Source organism: Anomaloglossus baeobatrachus, chromosome 2 (assembly GCF_048569485.1).
Source record: "Anomaloglossus baeobatrachus isolate aAnoBae1 chromosome 2, aAnoBae1.hap1, whole genome shotgun sequence".
NCBI lineage: Eukaryota > Metazoa > Chordata > Amphibia > Anura > Aromobatidae > Anomaloglossus > Anomaloglossus baeobatrachus.
The window spans coordinates 476590365-476610684 of record NC_134354.1 but is presented as its reverse complement, the minus strand read 5'-3'; positions in this window follow the sequence as shown (position 1 = coordinate 476610684).

Sequence of the window (20320 nt, the reverse complement as noted above, 5' to 3'; positions counted from 1 at the left end):
TGACCCGTATGGTGTCAATATGATCACTCGATCCCTATATGCATTCATTGGGAGGTGTATTTTGTAAAATGGGGTCACTTATGGGGGATTTCTGCAATGTGACATGGCACTCGCAAACCATAACAGCAAAATCTGCTGTATACTATGGTGCTCCTTCCCTTCTGAGCTTTCCATAGTGCCTGAAAAGTGGTTCCTGATTACATGGGGGGGGGTATTGGTGCTCTCACAAGAAATGGCACAAGAAACTGTGTGGTCTGTTCTAGTTTTTTTTGTTTTGTCTTTTTTTTTTTTTTTTTTTTATTATTATTATTAACCAAATTTTGAGAGGCACATGTTTTGTCAATATGCTCACTGCACCTCTACATGAATTTATTCAGCAGTGCAGTTTGTAAAATGAGGTTACTTATGGGGGGTTTCTGCTGCTCTGGCATGTCAGGCACTCTGCCAATGTAACATGGCACCCGCAAACTATTCCAGCTAAATCTGAACTCCAATATGACGCTCCTTCCCTTCTGTACTTTGCACTGTGCCTCAAAAGTAATTTTTGACCTCATATGGGGTATTGGTGAAGTCTGGAAATATTGCACAACAAATTGTACCTTTTCATTTTCTCCTATTACCTTTTGAAAATTAAAAACTTGAGCCCAAAGCAGCATTGTATTGGGAAAAAAGGAAAATTTTAATTTACTTATCTCAACGTTATACAATTTTGTGAATCGTCTAATGGTGAAAAATGCTCAATACACCCCTAGATAAATTCCTTGAGAGGTGTAGTCTCCAAAATGGGGTAACTTGTGGGGGTTTCTGCTGTTTTGGTATGTATCTATTCCAGCTAAAATGGCGCTCCAGGATTCAAATGGTGCTTCTGAGCCCTTCTGTGCTTCCAAAAAATAGGTTTCCACCACATATGGGTTATCAGCGTACTCAGGAGAATTTTATTCAACAAATTGTATGGTCCAATTTCTCTTGTTGCCATTATGAAAATACAAAATTTAAGGCTACAGCAATATTTTTGTGTGAAAAAGTAATTTTTCATATTTTCCCTTTCACATTCTGCTTTCGTTCCTGTGAAGCACCTTAAGGGTTAATAAACCTCTTGGATGTGGTTTTGAGCACTTTGAGGGGTGCAGTTTTTAGAATGGTGTCACGTTTGGGTATTTTCTGTCACGTAGACCTCTCAAAATCACCTCAAATGTGATGTGGTCCCTTAAACAGATCGTATAGATCTTGTTCAAATACCCAAACATTGAATAAATGGTTAATTGCCTGGAGGGAGCAGTGTAGTCCAATGTCCCATCTGGAACAATATGGAAATTTTCCACTAGTATTAGATTACCCTAATGTATTTCATTGATTTTCTTGATTAATTTATTTAGTAAAGAGATTTGTCTTTTATTGGGTACATAAATGATGGCTATGATATACTGTATGTTATCAATGTGGCATATCAGTATGTGGTATCTTCCCTCTGAGTCAGAGATTAGATTAAAGCAGAAACTGTTTTTAATAACAACTGCCATCTCTCAGTAATGGGAAAGTCAGAAGTGAGAAGTTTTATAATGACTGATCAATTCACGCAGAGAATGTAAATTTGTCTGATATGATATAGTACAAAGTTGCTTATTTTCATGAGCACGATTGATTTATTAAATAAAAATTAAACGATTGTTACGCTTTAAACCCTTGACTAACAATATACATCATTGGTCATGTATGGCCCTTTAATGGGGGCTCGTATTCTCCACAAGTGTCTGCTAATCTGATCACCAGACATGCAGCTAACAGGTGCGGGGTGGATTGGAGATTCACCCGCACTTGTTAATAACTTAGATTGCGGTGTCAAACTCTAATTCGCTCGAGTGGGGATCGAACTGTTCCCCGCCACCATTAGCGGCCCCGTGATGCAATCCTGGAGCACCAATGGGTTGTTATTACAGCTCTTGGTCAGCTGATTTCCCCTGTCGCTGTCAGGACTCACTTTCTATGCTGGCATTCACAGGAGGACAGCATTTTTGCTGATCATAGCAATGCTGAAGCACTGCTCTGATCAGCAGAAGTGATAAGCAGTACAGTCATAAAGAACATAAGAGTTCAGATCACCCCCATTTTGCCCCATTGAAAATTAATATATGAAGCTAAGTGTATGTACGTGTGTCCGCTAAAGGAATCTGCACCATCACATTTACAATCACAAAATTGTACACAGCTGCCTCATTTGACTCCGGGAACGTCATAGACTATGTTTAGAGGGGAATTTTTAACCCTACGCTTTACAGTTATTTGCCAATAACCTGCCTCCATTAAAGTGAATGGAGCTGGGAGCTACAAGTCATTAATATGAGCTCTGATTAGTTGCTATAGGCAACAAATGACATTCTTAGCTAAGAAGCTTATGTGTGAGGTAATATGTTATTGGTAGAGACAGACCAACACAGAGACAGGCACACACGCATAGAGACAGACAAGTGCAGAGACAGACACACGCACACACTGTGTCTGTGTGTATCTTAGACAGAGGGTGAGAAACTATCCCGGGCAACGCCGAGTACTACAGCTAGTAAGATTAAAAAAAAAAAAAAAGCACATATTTAGTATCGCCGCATTCAGAAATGCCTGATCTATCAAAATATAAAATGAATTTAGCTGATGGGTATAGGGTGTTGCAAGAAAAAAAAACATCAAAATGAAAGATTTGTTTTTTTTGTTGTTGCCATATTACATGAAAATGCAATACCAATAAAAAAAATGGTATAATTCCAAATGTCAGCTCAAGCCACAAAAAAATAAGCTCTCACTCAGTCTTGGAAAATGGCAACAAAAGCGTAATTCTTTTTTGCTTCAGAATTATTTCTCACCACTTATTAAAGTAAAGCTATACATGTTTGGTATCTACAAACTCATACTGACCTGGGGATTCATACTGCCAGGTCAAATTTACCATATAGTGAGCACAGTATATATAAAAAAAAAAATGTGCAATTGTATTTTTTTTATTTTTTTTTTTTGCAATTTCACCACTCTTGAATTTTTTACTCCATTTCCAGTATAATATGTGGCAGAATGAATGATGGCTATATTAACAGAAAAATAAAAAAAAGCTATGGCTCTTGGAAGAAGGGGAGGAAAAAATAGAAAATTGCCCAGGGATGTAGGGGTTAAAGGTCTCTCAAAGGGATCCAAGAGTCTTTGTGGCTGGTCCTCTTAGTGCAGGAAAATTTCACAGCTGTAAGAGAATGCTTCTGTAAAGGAAAACAAAGTTTAACCCCTTCACGACCTTGGACGGATCTATCCGTCCAGGATCGTGTCCCGTTAAGCCCCGCCCCCTGCCGCGGGCAGGCGGCGTGTATCAACACACATATCAGCTATTTTCAACAGCTGACATGTGTGCCTGCTAGCCGTGGGTGGAATCGCTTCCACCCGCGGCCATTAACCCCTTAAATCTTGCTGCCAAAGTCTGGCAGCAAGATCTAAATGCGCGCGGCCATGTTTTTTTTACTTACCGCCACCCCCACCGGAAGTCACGTGTGTTATCACGTGACTATCGGTGGTTGCCATCGTAGCACAGGGTCATGTGATGACGCCTGCAGCTGCGAAGTTTCACTTTCGTTTTCCTTCGGCCGAGAGCAGAGGAAAAAACAAAGTGACTGAATCTGCTGTTTACAGCTGTATTGCTGTGATCAGCAGATAGATAATAGCGATCGGATTGCTGATCGCTATAGCCCCCTAGGGCGACTAGTAAAATAAAAAAATAAAAAGTTTTAAAAAATAAAAAAAAAAAACCTAAAAGTTGAAATCACCCCCTTTTCCCCCCATTGAAAATTAAAGGGTTAAAAAATAAATATACACATTTGGTATCGCCGCGTTCAGAAATGCCCGATCTATCAAAATATAAAATCAATTAATCTGGTTGGTAAATGGCGTAGTGGCAAAAAAATTCCAAACGCCAAAATTACGTTTTTTGGTCGCCGCAAGTTTTACGCAAAATGCAATAACAGGCGATCAAAACGTAGCATCTGCGCAAAAATGGTACCATTATAAACGTCAGCTCGAGCCGCAAAAAATAAGCCATCACTGAGCCATAGATCCCAAAAAATAAGAACGCTACGTGTTTCGGAAAATGGCGCAAAACGTGCGCCACTTTTATTGGACAAACTTGTGAATTTTTTTAACCCCTTAGATACATGTAAACCTATACATGTTTGGTGTCTACAAACTCGCACCGACCTGAGGCATCACATAGATACATCAGTTTTAGCATATAGTGAACACGGTGAATAAAACATCCCAAAAACTATTGTGCGATCACACTTTTTTTTGCAGTTTTTCCACACTTGGAATTTGTTTGCTGTTTTCCAGTACAATATATGGTAAAACCTATGGTTTCATTTAAAAGTACAACTCGTCCCGCAAAAAACAAGCCCTCATATGGCAAGATTGACGGAATAATAAAAAAGTTACGGCTCTCGGAAGAAAAGGAGCAAAAAACAAAAACGCAAAAACGGAAAGTGCCCGGGGGCTGAAGGGGTTAAAGTCAACTTTTGTTTGTAATTCCATCATCAGTTTGTGTTTCAAGTCAATAGGATAACCCAAGTGTAAACTGTTCCATTCTAAATGGGATGTCTTCTTAGTTCCAAGGTGAGAGCATTGTCAAGGTTCCAGCCTCTGAGTATCTTCAATCCTTCCGGTGTAGGCATGGTGTGGATTTTCTCTTTGTAGTTAAACGGAACCAACCAGCAGAATTTCGCATATAAAGTAAAAGCAATGCTATACTGGTGCTTGGATGATAAATTAAATCGTACCTTCAGGTTAGAAATTGGATGTTTGAAGGCAGAAAAAAAAGTTATTAAAAGCCCTCGGCGCGAGCATCCGACAAGTCAGAAGGAGGAGGAGAGCGTATTTAATAAGATGGCGCCGGAGATCATGGTATGCACAGGCGCTGGATTTGACACCATTTTATTGAAGAGTTCATTAAATACTTCTAGACTCTACTACGCATGCACCGGCCATAAGTATAATGCTGGCAACGTGGGGGGGAAAAAATTTTACATAGAGGCCAATAACGCACAAATGGGAGGACTAGTAACACGAGACCCAACCCACATAGCCCTGCCCACTGCACATGCCACTCAACCAATGCACTAATTTCTGGACCTTTGATATCCAATCTCTAAACTGAAAATATGATTAGATTCAGCATCCTAGCGCCGGTACAGCACTGCCTTTACTTTATATAGGAAAATCCTGCTGGTTGGTTCCCTTTAATAAGGAGCTTGGTGGGAAACCCCCACCTGTACGTTTTGCCTTTGTCACATAAGATTTTTGTGACTGGGTTAAAATATTTCCTTACAACACATTAAAAATTAAGAAATAATAAATACACATATTTGGTATTGCTGCGTTTATACAAGTCTGATTTATTAAAAAATAAAATAGCATAACAAGAAAACTGCAAAACTCCAGAATTGTAGTTTTTCGGCCGCCGCAACAACAAAAAAATGTAATAACAAGTGATCAAAACATTGTATGCTCCCCGAAATAATATCAATAAAAACATCAGTCAGGGGCGCAAAAAACAAACCCTCAAAAGGCTCCATATCCCAAAAATTGAAAACGTTGCAGCTCTCAGAAAGTTGTAACACGAGCAAAAATGTATTTTTTTTTTCCCAATCTTGCCGCACTTTAATAAAACAAAAATTATACATGTTTGGTATCGAATCATGCCAGGTCAGTTGTATTATAAAATTAATGTTGTAAATAAAAAAAATTCTACAAAATTTCACTTTTTTTTTTGCTATCTTGCCACACTTGGAATTTTTTTTCTTCTCACCCATTACATCATTTGATGAATTGAATGGTGTCATTCAAAAGTACAACTCATCCCGCAAAATAAAAACTAGCCCTCACACGGCTATATCGATAGAACAATAGAAACGTTATGGCTCTAGAAATAAGTGGAGGAAAAAAACAAGTAGCAAAAAAAGAAAAATCGCCTGGTCCTTAAGAGATATAGGCAGCGATGTTTTCTTTGAAGATAGATCCAAGATGGTGGCTCTTACTGAAGTTCTCTGAGGAAGAGGGAATTTAGGAGCAGAATCCATCTCCTTGCTTGTTGGTCTGGGCATTTTGGGTTCTGGCGTGATCCAAGATGATGGGTACGGTTTGGAATCAGTTTGGGCTCTTAGGTTATAAAAGGCTTTTTAGTCTACCTCAAGCAGGAGATAAGGGAAGAGCAGCAAATTCAAGCCGTGTCCCCCAAAGACAGAGATTTCTGAAGACTCCTGCGCACATTGCTTATTCTTTCCTTGCAGATTTCAAGCTGTTTTACATCCACAGCATGTCAGTTTTTTAGTGTTATTCACCTACACAGAGAGGAGTGGAAAAAAAACACACACAAAAAATGTTCATATTTTATTTATTGTTTTTCCTGCCAAGAGATGCGTTTTTGGTACGGAATGACTTGTCTATATCTCAATATATAGCGATGGGTTTTATCCCTTATATTTGATATTTTGATTTACATCACACAAACTTGGACATGAAAATTGGTTAATGTGCCTTATTATTAACTTTTAAAAAGGGCTTAAGAGTTGGGCTTGTAAATACAAGCATCTTTGCAATTTACCTTTAATTATAAATACTCTCCATTTTCAAAAAGAGGACTTTTTAATGCTATAGTTTACTGCTCGTTGCCTAGGTTACTGACCACCGCTGCAGTTCTTTAGTGGTGTCCAGTCTGGGCAAGGAGTGCGTGTTTGCAAGCTCTTTAGTTTAGCTCAGCTTGTAAGGGCTGCTTTGAAGATGGCTGGAGCTAACTAGCTTCAGTGCTTCTCCAATTCTGGAAAGGGGAAGTGCATAGTTTGGATCTACTGTGCAACCGCCAATCTTCAGGAATATCAGATAATAATAATAATAAGGCAAGCAGGAAGCCAGGAGGATGGTGTAGTCACAGATCTCTTTCTTTTGCACTCTCTCATTTTCTGTCTTAATGAACTGATAAAAAAATGAAAATATATATACACATATACACACGAGTTGTTTCAATCCTTCTTCTGTATGTAGAAGTTAATACACTGCTTCTGCCTCTTCAACCTCGTGTGGGTCCTCCACCTTGGCGCAAACCCTGTGTGGTCCGGCCACCCTTCCTTGTAACTGCGCACAAGGAATACCACACACCTCCTTACTATGCTGGCAGCAGAGCTCAATGCCATCAGGCGGTCAAAGGTTTACTTTGAAATGTATGGGAAATGTGAGTCACACCGCTGGGAAGTTGTGGACGGTTAGCTCTGGAGACCGAGTTTCATCAATGGTTGTCTCCACTCAACCAGCAGCCAGGGAAGGCCGGGTGCGACAATGATGCAAACATGGGTGCGGCCCTTCGCTGTGACAATGTGACACACGTGCCTTGTGTGGTTCACGTGTTGAACCTGGTTGTCCAGCAATTTTTAAAGCACTATCCTGGCCCACATGGCCTTCTGCAGAGAGCACGGTGTAACGCCTTCCTTGATCCACACTCAGATGGGCTGTAAATGATAGGCTAGAGGGAAGCCACTCACCAAGCAGGACCCCTAGAACCCTGAAACCCTTTAACCCCTATACAGGGATTAGGAATTACACAGGGCCCAAGGTGATTAATACCTGTGAAAGGCTGCAGTTCCAGAGAATAGTAGTCAGGCAGGGTCAAAACATTAATTGAGGAACAGGAACAGAATGGGACGGCCAGGACTTAATCAGAAAACAAGCAGAGGTGAAATGCGGATCGGCCAACAAGGTACATAAACAGCAAGCAGGAAAAGTAGTCAGGTAACAAGCACACAAAATCATAAAACTGAACTGGGGGTAAAATTAACCAGAGGTTCATAGCTATGTCTGGCAGTGGTCTGCAGACAGGATGGGCATAAAAAAGGGTGTGGTGTCTTCCCATTGGTTGTAGCTGAATGATGGTATTTCATCTGTGAGATACCCACCAGCTACATTCAGCCAGAGATTCTGCATCTGTCAAGGTAATGCAGCCCAGTGGGTGAGCATAACCTGCGTCCACCTGCGCCGCTGGCATCGACTCCTCTCCCATCATCAGCACTATGCATGAAAGGAACACGTTGTCACCTGGCGACCGGAGTACAAATTGACGGAGCGTACTCTGTTGGTGACTTAACAGCCATGTGCGGCAATGATGCAAACCTGGCTGCGGGCCATCGTCAGGGCAATGTGACACACGTGCCTTGTATGGCTCACGTTTTGAACCTAATTCTCCATCAATTTTTAAAACACCATCCCGGCCTACATGGCCTTGTGCAGCGGGCACGCTCGCTATGTGCTCACTTCCATCGTGCGCACACAGCAGCTCAACAACTTTCGTCGCTACAGAAGTCTTTAGGTCTGGTGGTTAAACGCCTGAAATGCGATGTGCCGACACGCAGGAATTTGAATCTGCACATGTTGCAGCGTTTGTGGCAGCACCGCCGAACCCTGCTGCAATACGTTATGACATATAGCCTGGGATAACTTGATCCAGAGGTGGTGCAGATCACGCTGCTGGAGTGGTGTCAGATCAAGGACCTATGCACCCTGCTACACAGTTTACAAATGTCGACGAAGATGTTTAGCACTGGCAATGTCATTCTCAGCGTGACAATTCTGGTCATCTACATGATGGTTAAGCAACAGTAACATTTGCTGAAGAAACACCATCTGTTACAGTGGGACTGGCAGATTTGGATAAGGTGGTATATACTATGTTACCGCTATATAACGAAAATTAATAAGAAAAGAAAGAGAAAGGTATATATCCCCATCAGCAGTCAGTGTCCACCGTGCTCCCAGTTGGAAAAGGAGAGGTTGGCAACTGGAAGGTTTGGTGGAGGATACAGAGCTGTGTGGCTATGAAACTAATAGTAGCCTGAACCGAGTTAGACGCCATTCGGATCTGGAAACTGGGAGCCCTGTTAGCGTCACAGGGTCCACATGCCCACCCAGCCCAAGAACTCCCTGTTAACAACACAGGGGCCATTGAGTACGCTGACCGTGTGCGTAGGGGCCACACCTGTGGACAGCAGGCGCATCAGCAGCAGCAGGCCTAATGCCACTTAATGCCACTGGGCTGCACAAGCAGGACTGGTAGGACAGGAGCTGGTCTTAACCGTTCTGCGTTACCAACTGTGGTGGTGGCCTGCATCGACACCCTATCCCTGCCTACCTCTGGCCTAAAGCCGCAATGGGTTCAACACATGGAGGTGTGCTCTTTCGGAGCATAATAGAAGACTGCGCACCTCCTTGTTGGCTCCAGCCCCTTTTATAACCTGGGTCCGCCCCAAACCAGGGTGAACCACAATGCACCTCCTGGAGACAAAAGTAGAGTGACACATCATGAGTGGCATAACTAGCGTCCTATTTGGAACCGCAACTTCAATGATGACCTCATGGCTGCCATGACCCAAACACCTCACCAGTCATCGTCTGACCATCAATAATGCGGTGACAAGTCATAGGGGTGGGCCTCTGCAAGCCATTTGGGAGGACACCTGATGCCCTGTGGTCTATATGGGACCCCCACATCAGGGGCAGGGCCAAAGAGTTCATTACCGGACCTAGTCTCTGATGCAGTAAGTGCCTGAGCATGCTCAGTAGCATGAAATACAGTCTCTGAAAAAAGACTATCAGCTTTAGCATGGTGTCTAGGCACAAAACAGGACTTAGACCCGGCACGGAATGCAAGTACCTGTGCAAAGAGGCTTTTCACACTTAGTGTGGGAGCATGCGCTGTATCCCGAAATGAAGACTTAGCGTCAGGAATGGCACAGTCAGGCTGCGCATACTCACTAGGCGAAACACTGTAGTTAGGCTGCAGCTAGGGTAAATCGGCACACGCATGCGCACTAGCTGCCTCTCCACACTTAGACGTGGAGGAGAAATTGCTCTTCGGGTGTGAACTTGGAGATGCTGTCTATGAACAGAAGGAAAAGGTAAAGGAAGCCTCACTTTCTATCCCTCCGAATTATCAAATGCAGCAATGAATTCCCTGAGTTTGCTATAACATTAGCGTAGCAAAATGTGCATGAGGGTGTCATGTAGAGGTGCTAGAAATAGCTTGGCACCAGTGGGGCACTAATGGAATACAACAGCCAGTTCTATGATGCCACTAAATGGCAGTATTTTTTGCTATCATTATAGCTTATTAAAAACAGAGCAGGAGGGTGTCATGCACAGGTGCTAGAAATAGCTTGGCACCAGTGGGGCACTAATGGAATACAACAGCCAGTTCTATGATGCCACTAAATGGCAGTATTTTTTGCTATCATTATAGATTATTAAAAACAGAGCAGGAGGGTGTCATGTAGAGGTGCTAGAAATAGCTTGGCACCAGTGGGGCACTAATGGAATACAACAGCCAGTTCTTTGATGCCACTAAATGGCAGTATTTTTTGCTATCATTATAGCTTATTAAAAACAGAGCAGGAGGGTGTCATGCACAGGTGCTAGAAATAGCTTGGCACCAGTGGGGCACTAATGGAATACAACAGCCAGTTCTATGATGCCACTAAATGGCAGTATTTTTTGCTATCATTATAGCTTATTAAAAACAGAGCAGGAGGGTGTCATGCACAGGTGCTAGAAATAGCTTGGCACCAGTGGGGCACTAATGGAATACAACAGCCAGTTCTATGATGCCACTAAATGGCAGTATTTTTTGCTATCATTATAGCTTATTAAAAACAGAGCAGGAGGGTGTCATGTAGAGGTGCTAGAAATAGCTTGGCACCAGTGGGGCACTAATGGAATACAACAGCCAGTTCTTTGATGCCACTAAATGGCAGTATTTTTTGCTATCATTATAGCTTATTAAAAACAGAGCAGGAGGGTGTCATGCACAGGTGCTAGAAATAGCTTGGCACCAGTGGGGCACTACTGGAATACAACAGCCAGTTCTATGATGCCACTAAATGGCAGTATTTTTTGCTATCATTATAGCTTATTAAAAACAGAGCAGGAGGGTGTCATGCACAGGTGCTAGAAATAGCTTGGCACCAGTGGGGCACTAATGGAATACAACAGCCAGTTCTATGATGCCACTAAATGGCAGTATTTTTTGCTATCATTATAGCTTATTAAAAACAGAGCAGGAGGGTGTCATGCACAGGTGCTAGAAATAGCTTGGCACCAGTGGGGCACTAATGGAATACAACAGCCAGTTCTATGATGCCACTAAATGGCAGTATTTTTTGCTATCATTATAGCTTATTAAAAACAGAGCAGGAGGGTGTCATGTAGAGGTGCTAGAAATAGCTTGGCACCAGTGGGGCACTAATGGAATACAACAGCCAGTTCTTTGATGCCACTAAATGGCAGTATTTTTTGCTATCATTATAGCTTATTAAAAACAGAGCAGGAGGGTGTCATGCACAGGTGCTAGAAATAGCTTGGCACCAGTGGGGCACTAATGGAATACAACAGCCAGTTCTATGATGCCACTAAATGGCAGTATTTTTTGCTATCATTATAGCTTATTAAAAACAGAGCAGGAGGGTGTCATGCACAGGTGCTAGAAATAGCTTGGCACCAGTGGGGCACTAATGGAATACAACAGCCAGTTCTATGATGCCACTAAATGGCAGTATTTTTTGCTATCATTATAGCTTATTAAAAACAGAGCAGGAGGGTGTCATGCACAGGTGCTAGAAATAGCTTGGCACCAGTGGGGCACTAATGGAATACAACAGCCAGTTCTATGATGCCACTAAATGGCAGTATTTTTTGCTATCATTATAGCTTATTAAAAACAGAGCAGGAGGGTGTCATGCACAGGTGCTAGAAATAGCTTGGCACCAGTGGGGCACTAATGGAATACAACAGCCATGTCTTTGATGCCACTAAATGGCAGTATTTTTTGCTATCATTATAGCTTATTAAAAACAGAGCAGGAGGGTGTCATGCACAGGTGCTAGAAATAGCTTGGCACCAGTGGGGCACTAATGGAATACAACAGCCAGTTCTATGATGCCACTAAATGGCAGTATTTTTTGCTATCATTATAGCTTATTAAAAACAGAGCAGGAGGGTGTCATGCACAGGTGCTAGAAATAGCTTGGCACCAGTGGGGCACTAATGAAATACAACAGCCAGTTCTATGATGCCACTAAATGGCAGTATTTTTTGCTATCATTATAGCTTATTAAAAACAGAGCAGGAGGGTGTCATGCACAGGTGCTAGAAATAGCTTGGCACCAGTGGGGCACTAATGAAATACAACAGCCAGTTCTATGATGCCACTAAATGGCAGTATTTTTTGCTATCATTATAGCTTATTAAAAACAGAGCAGGAGGGTGTCATGCACAGGTGCTAGAAATAGCTTGGCACCAGTGGGGCACTAATGGAATACAACAGCCAGTTCTATGATGCCACTAAATGGCTGTATTTTTTGCTATCATTATAGCTTATTAAAAACAGAGCAGGAGGGTGTCATGCACAGGTGCTAGAAATAGCTTGGCACCAGTGGGGCACTAATGGAATACAACAGCCAGTTCTATGATGCCACTAAATGGCAGTATTTTTTGCTATCATTATAGCTTATTAAAAACAGAGCAGGAGGGTGTCATGCAGAGGTGCTAGAAATAGCTTGGCACCAGTGGGGCACTAATGGAATACAACAGCCAGTTCTATGATGCCACTAAATGGCAGTATTTTTTGCTATCATTATAGCTCATTAAAAGCAGAGCAGGAGGGTGTCATGCAGAGGTGCTGCACATAGATTTGCACCAGTGGGGCACTAATGGAGTACAACAGCCACTTCTTGTATGCCACTAGGTACACTGAGTGTTTGCTAGTATAATGGCTTAGTAACAATGAGTTTGAGTGTGCAATGCAGGCAGAGGTGCTGCAAATATCTGTGCACTAGTGGGACTATACAGAAGTCCAATAGCCACGTTTAGGATGACACTAAGTTCACTCAGTGTTTGCTAGTATAATGGCTTAGTAACAATGAGTTTGAGTGTGCAATGCAGGCAGAGGTGCTGCAAATATCTTTGCACTAGTGGGACTATACAGAAGTCCAATAGCCACGTTTAGGATGCCACTAGGTACACTGACTGTTTGCTAGTATAATGGCTTAGTTAAAAAGAGTTTGAGTGTGCAATGCAGGCAGACGTGCTGCAAATGTCTTTCCACTAGTGTGACTACACAAAAGTACAATAGCCACGTTTAGGATGCCACTAGGTACACTGACTGTTTGCTAGTATAATGGCTTAGTTAAAAAGAGTTTGAGTGTGCAATGCAGGCAGACGTGCTGCAAATATCTTTCCACTAGTGTGACTACACAAAAGTACAATAGCCACGTTTAGGATGCCACTAGGTACACTGACTGTTTGCTAGTATAATGGCTTAGTTAAAAAGAGTTTGAGTGTGCAATGCAGGCAGAGGTGCTGCAAATATCTTTGCACTAGTGTGACTAGACAAAAGTCCAATAGCCACGTTTAGGATGCCACTAGGTACACTGACTGTTTGCTAGTATAATGGCTTAGTTAAAAAGAGTTTGAGTGTGCAATGCAGGCAGACATGCTGCAAATATCTTTCCACTAGTGTGACTACACAAAAGTACAATAGCCACGTTTAGGATGCCACTAGGTACACTGACTGTTTGCTAGTATAATGGCTTAGTTAAAAAGAGTTTGAGTGTGCAATGCAGGCAGACGTGCTGCAAATATCTTTCCACTAGTGTGACTACACAAAAGTACAATAGCCACGTTTAGGATGCCACTAGGTACACTGACTGTTTGCTAGTATAATGGCTTAGTTAAAAAGAGTTTGAGTGTGCAATGCAGGCAGACGTGCTGCAAATATCTTTCCACTAGTGTGACTAGACAAAAGTACAATAGCCAAGTTTAGGATGCCACTAGGTACACTGACTGTTTGCTAGTATAATGGCTTAGTTAAAAAGAGTTTGAGTGTGCAATGCAGGCAGACGTGCTGCAAATATCTTTGCACTAGTGTGACTAGACAAACGTCCAATAGCCACATTTAGGATGCCACTAGGTACACTGACTGTTTGCTAGTATAATGGCTTAGTTAAAAAGAGTTTGAGTGTGCAATGCAGGCAGACGTGCTGCAAATATCTTTCCACTAGTGTGACTACACAAAAGTACAATAGCCACGTTTAGGATGCCACTAGGTACACTGACTGTTTGCTAGTATAATGGCTTAGTTAAAAAGAGTTTGAGTGTGCAATTCAGGCAGACGTGCTGCAAATATCTTTCCACTAGTGTGACTACACAAAAGTACAATAGCCACGTTTAGGATGCCACTAGGTACACTGACTGTTTGCTAGTATAATGGCTTAGTTAAAAAGAGTTTGAGTGTGCAATGCAGGCAGACGTGCTGCAAATATCTTTCCACTAGTGTGACTAGACTAAAGTCCAATAGCCACGTTTAGGATGCCACTAGGTACACTGACTGTTTGCTAGTATAATGGCTTAGTTAAAAAGAGTTTGAGTGTGCAATGCAGGCAGACGTGCTGCAAATATCTTTCCACTAGTGTGACTAGACAAACGTCCAATAGCCACATTTAGGATGCCACTAGGTACACTGACTGTTTGCTAGTATAATGGCTTAGTTAAAAAAAGTTTGAGTGTGCAATGCAGGCAGACGTGCTGCAAATATCTTTCCACTAGTGTGACTACACAAAAGTCCAATAGCCACGTTTAGGATGCCACTAGGTACACTGACTGTTTGCTAGTATAATGGCTTAGTTAAAAAAAGTTTGAGTGTGCAATGCAGGCAGACGTGCTGCAAATATCTTTCCACTAGTGTGACTACACAAAAGTCCAATAGCCACGTTTAGGATGCCACTAGGTACACTGACTGTTTGCTAGTATAATGGCTTAGTTAAAAAGAGTTTGAGTGTGCAATGCAGGCAGACGTGCTGCAAATATCTTTCCACTAGTGTGACTAGACTAAAGTCCAATAGCCACGTTTAGGATGCCACTAGGTACACTGACTGTTTGCTAGTATAATGGCTTAGTTAAAAAGAGTTTGAGTGTGCAATGCAGGCAGACGTGCTGCAAATATATTTCCACTAGTGTGACTAGACTAAAGTCCAATAGCCACGTTTAGGATGCCACTAGGTACACTGACTGTTTGCTAGTATAATGGCTTAGTTAAAAAGAGTTTGAGTGTGCAATGCAGGCAGACGTGCTGCAAATATCTTTGCACTAGTGTGACTAGACAAAAGTCCAATAGCCACGTTTAGGATGCCACTAGGTACACTGACTGTTTGCTAGTATAGTGGCTTAGTTAAAAAGAGTTTGAGTGTGCAATGCAGGCAGACGTGCTGCAAATATCTTTCCACTAGTGTGACTACACAAAAGTACAATAGCCACGTTTAGGATGCCACTAGGTACACTGACTGTTTGCTAGTATAATGGCTTAGTTAAAAAGAGTTTGAGTGTGCAATGCAGGCAGACGTGCTGCAAATATCTTTGCACTAGTGTGACTAGACAAAAGTCCAATAGCCACGTTTAGGATGCCACTAGGTACACTGAGTGTTTGCTAGTATAATGGCTTAGTTATAATGAGTTGGAGTGTGCAATGCAGGCAGAGGTGCTGCAAATATCTTTCCACTAGTGTGACTACACAAAAGTCCAATAGCCACGTTTAGGATGCCACTAGGTACACTGACTGTTTGCTAGTATAATGGCTTAGTTATAATGAGTTGGCGTGTGCAGAGGACAGGAGGGTACAGTGCCAGGATTGTGGGGCTCTGGGTAGAGGAATGGAAGCCTGCCTTTTTATTCCCTCCTAATGGGGAAATACAGCGACGAAATCCCTGACCTTGGCTACACAGACGCTGTGTCTGTTTTCAGGACCTGTCACCTATGGCTCTGACCCTGCCGGTACGAGCCCTTAAAAGGACTGATAGAAAGTGCTCTCCCTAAGCTGTCTAGCGCTGTGTATGGAGCGCATACAGCAGTATCGGCGATAGGACAAAGGACGGAGCTGCGCCAGTGATGTCTGACACCAAGGACGCAGAAGAGATAATGGCGTCCGGACGGGCAGATACTCGTTTTTATAATGCAGGGACATGTGACATGGACATCCTATCACACATGCCGTTGCTTCTCTGGCTAAAAGTCCACTTAGCTGTGTTTGTGTCTGGGATTGGCTGACATGCTGGCCCGCCCCAAAAGACGCGCGCGCTTAGGGAAGGAAGACAAGGAAAAAAAAAAAAAAATGGCGATCGCCATTATACAAACAGCAGTGATCTGAAGGCGCTGTTCCCGCACACTATACACTGAAATTTCATAATAGTGTGAGTCACAGAGTGACTTACACTATTACAGCGGAAAGCCAGCTAGGAATTAGCTGTTTTTTTGCTGCTAGAACCGTTCTTGAACGTTTCTAGAACTATCGAGCTTTTGCAAAAAGCTCGAGTTCTAGTTCGATCTAGAACAGGCCCCAAAATCACTCGAGCCTAGAACTGGAGAACCTCGAACCGCGAACCGCGCTCAACTCTAAACAGTACATAATGAGATTATTTGCCCAAGATAAAGTGTGCACAGCGGTTACCATATGATGTGCCCACCCCAGCACACAATTCGGTGGGCCTTCATTTGACATCACTGTGCTGACCAACGTTACACATCCGCCTGGCACCAGGAACAGCTGATCTTCACTTTCGAACCACCATTGAACAGAGATTAAAGACCTATCCTAAGGACGGGCCATCAGTGAAAAATTCCTGGACAAGACCTTTAATCCCATCATAACATGACTTCTATTTACATCATATGTCGTGTCCCTTGCTTTGATGCGGGCTCCCACGCCAAGTCTGCATCTTTCCTTGCACGTCGGCTGACAGGACCTGACGAGGCGCAAACAGGGGCAAAACAGCCATTGTCCACTTGTTCCCCACATCCTCCGTTACACCTGCAATATGTTTTTAAAGATGAAGAAATAAAATAAGAATTTTACCAATGGTGGGTGCCTTCCTCATTCTTTTGTAATGGATTAATGTACGTACTGTTTAGCGGGTTGAGCACCATCGGGATACAAAGGTACGCTCACCACCTCATTAATTAGTCGGAAAGTCGTAATAGAAAAGCACGGTTGTGAGACCTTTAGTGCGGTTCCATTCTGCTGTTGTTCATTTGAAACAACACAACATCGCTGAGCACAGTGTTTGGCTGCAGCTGTGTCGACAACCATGTAGCAATGACGGTATTATAGTGGCCAGTGTATTTTTGTAAAAAGTAATGAAAACACAGAAAAATCTGCCATAAGTGAATGTCTATAAAGTGTTTTACGTATAGAATCCTATTATATAGGCATCTGATTTCCTTAAAATACCCGATGGTGTGGGTTAATACATAAAACTCCTTTATGATGTTATAGCGCACCATACTATATTTTTGCAGCACACTCTTACCGTCTGGTCAGATGATGGAAGCCTATTAAACTGTTAATATGTGTATCTATGGATGAGTCACCATGCTTGAATCAAAGTAAGAGTTTGGTTCTGTAAATGGGATCTGCCTTCCAGAACGTTGACATCCCTTGTCGCTATGGAAACGCAGGTTCAACTCCTAGACCTTATTAAAAGAGAAGGAATAACTCTCTTCAGCGCTTTTCTTTGAGTAGAGTGCTCAGTGTTCATGATGACCTTGTGAAGGTTAGAAATTGTATAAGGAGAGAATAGGGAGAGCGACAATTGTGAGTTTCTTTCTTATTTCTACATTGTGTTATGAGAAACATCTTATTCTTGTTCTCAATATTGCTGGTTGCTGAAAGCTCATTGCAGGCAGTGCTGGTCTACTTCCATCCCTGTAAAGGCCGCTTTACACACTACAATATATCTTACAATGTGTCAGCGGGGTCACGTCGTAAGTGACGCACATCCGGCATCGTAAGGTACATTGTAGTGTGTGACAGGTACGTGCGATTGCGATTGAACGTTAAAACGTTCATCGCATGCACGTCGTTCATTTCTCATGAATTGAACGTCAGATTGTTCATCATACCCGGGGTAGCACACATCGCAGTGTGTGACACCCCGGGAACGATGAACAGATCTTACCTGCATCCTGCGGCTCCCGGCCGGCAATGCGGAAGGAAGGAGGTGGGCGGGATGTTTACGTCCTGCTCATCTTCGCCCCTCCGCTTCTATTGGCCGGCTGCCGCATGACGTTGATGTGACGCCGAACGTCCCTCCCACTCCAGGAAGTGGACGTTCGCCGCCCACATCGAGGTCGTATGGACGGGTAAGTATGTGTGACGGGGGGTTACTCGTTTGTGCGACACGTTCAACAAATTGAACGTACCGCACATACGATGGGGGCGGTTACGATCGCATACGATTTCATATGCAAAATCATAATGTGTAAAGCAGGCTTAAGTGCAAGCCGATTTCTGCTGTCAGTAAAATTCCCCTTTTGATCTATCAGTATGTAATTTTGTTCCCTATATCCATTGCTTACTTCACCTGAAAGGAGGTTGTCAGGATGAAGCCAAAAACCTGCCTCAATATCACGCGGCTTACAGGAGTCTTTTACAGGTGGCCCTGTGAATCTGTTTCAGCAAGTGACAGACACTTTATTTTGCCAGAATGGATTGGGTCAGCAAATTCTTTTATTAATTTTTTTTGTTATTCTGCTAGGAATACTTCTGATGGGGCAAGAGTAATGGAATGTGGCCAAAACATAGTTTCTAGTTATGTATTACCCTGTTTCTCCGAAAATAAGACAGTCTTATTTTTTTTTTGCCCCTCAAAATTTGCTAGGGCTCATTTTTGGGGTAGGGCTTATTCTTGGGGAAACAAGGTTGGGGGTAAGTTTACTTTCCCCCCAAAAGCAGACTTCTCTTTCCAGGAGAATCATACTTATCAGACCCCAGATGTCTGCGTGGCTCCCAGGTCCTCCTGCGATCTTTTGTTAGCGCTCCCAGCAGGTGTGCTCCATGCAGTCCTCCCCTGTTGCTGGCCGACACACTCACATACATCATATGACGTACACACACACTCATACTCATACATCAGATCATATACACACACATACACACACCACATCTGGCAATACCGATTGATTCCGGTCGACAGGGCAAGAAGGGACACAGTGCAGTGGAGCAGAGGACCTGCAGTGGAATGCATCGTTGTGTTCCATCGCAGGTCCTTCATATATTCCACCGCAGGTCCTTGAACTTCATTGCACTGCGTTCCAGGTTCCCATGCTGGTCAGAAGCAATCGGTATCACCGAATGTGGTGAGTGTGTGTGTGCGATCTGATGTATGTATGTATGTGATCTGATTGTGTGTGTGTGCTTGTACAGTATGTGTGTGTGAGCGATCTGATGTGTCTGGGTGTGCGATCAGATTTGTGCTCGGGTGTGCATTCCAGCGCAGGTCCTCCTGTTCGGCGTCTGGTGAGTATGATTCTGGGGTCTTCTCTCTTTTGTCTGCTTTCTATAATGATGTGTCTTGCAGTATCTTTAACTATCTTAGCTGCATGGACACTTCATGATTGAACCGCGACTAGGGCTTATTTTTGAGGTAAGGCTTATATTTAAGCCTTACGCCGAAAATGCTGAAAATTCCTGCTAGGGCTTATTTTTGGCGGCCAGCTTATTTTTGGAACAACATGAATCTGAGGTTTTTATCTGACAGAGGCTAGATTAAAAACAACCGAAGAACAGCCGCACTTTCTGGCTAGTCTCCTGAGCAAAACTAACGGCCCCGTAAAGGCCAAAATCTGTGGTTGGATTAAGAATTGTAGTCTTCGCATGGACCATAATTAGAGATGAGTGAATCCAACCCGTTGAAGTTTGGTTTGGTGGGTTCAGCTGGACTTTTGAAAAAGTTTGGTTTGGAACCCGGACTTGACCTGAGTCCCAATTTAATCACTGATTGGGCAGTTCCGGTCTCCGCCCACATGCGGCCAGCCGTATACAGAACACTTCTGGGGGCGGATGGGCAGAGGTTTACCTTTTTTTTGGTACACACTACATCCAACACTGCAAGCGGCACGCACTTGGCTCAGTACTGAGCGTACCTGAGCACAGCGATGATCACTTGAGTGGTTTGCATACATAACTCCAAATCCAACCTCTGTTTATTTTGTAAAGTTTGTGTTTGGTACAATCAAGAAACATCGAACCTTGGGTTCGCTCATCTCTAACCATTAAATACATCTGCTATATGCTTTTCAGCATGGAGACTTTGGAATTTAAATCTGACATGGAAATGTACTTCAACAAAGTAAGTTTTTTAGGGGGGGGGGGGGTTGGTGGAAATCAGAGAAGTATAACATTTTTTCCTATTTTGTACTCTTCCTATTATCAGTGCTT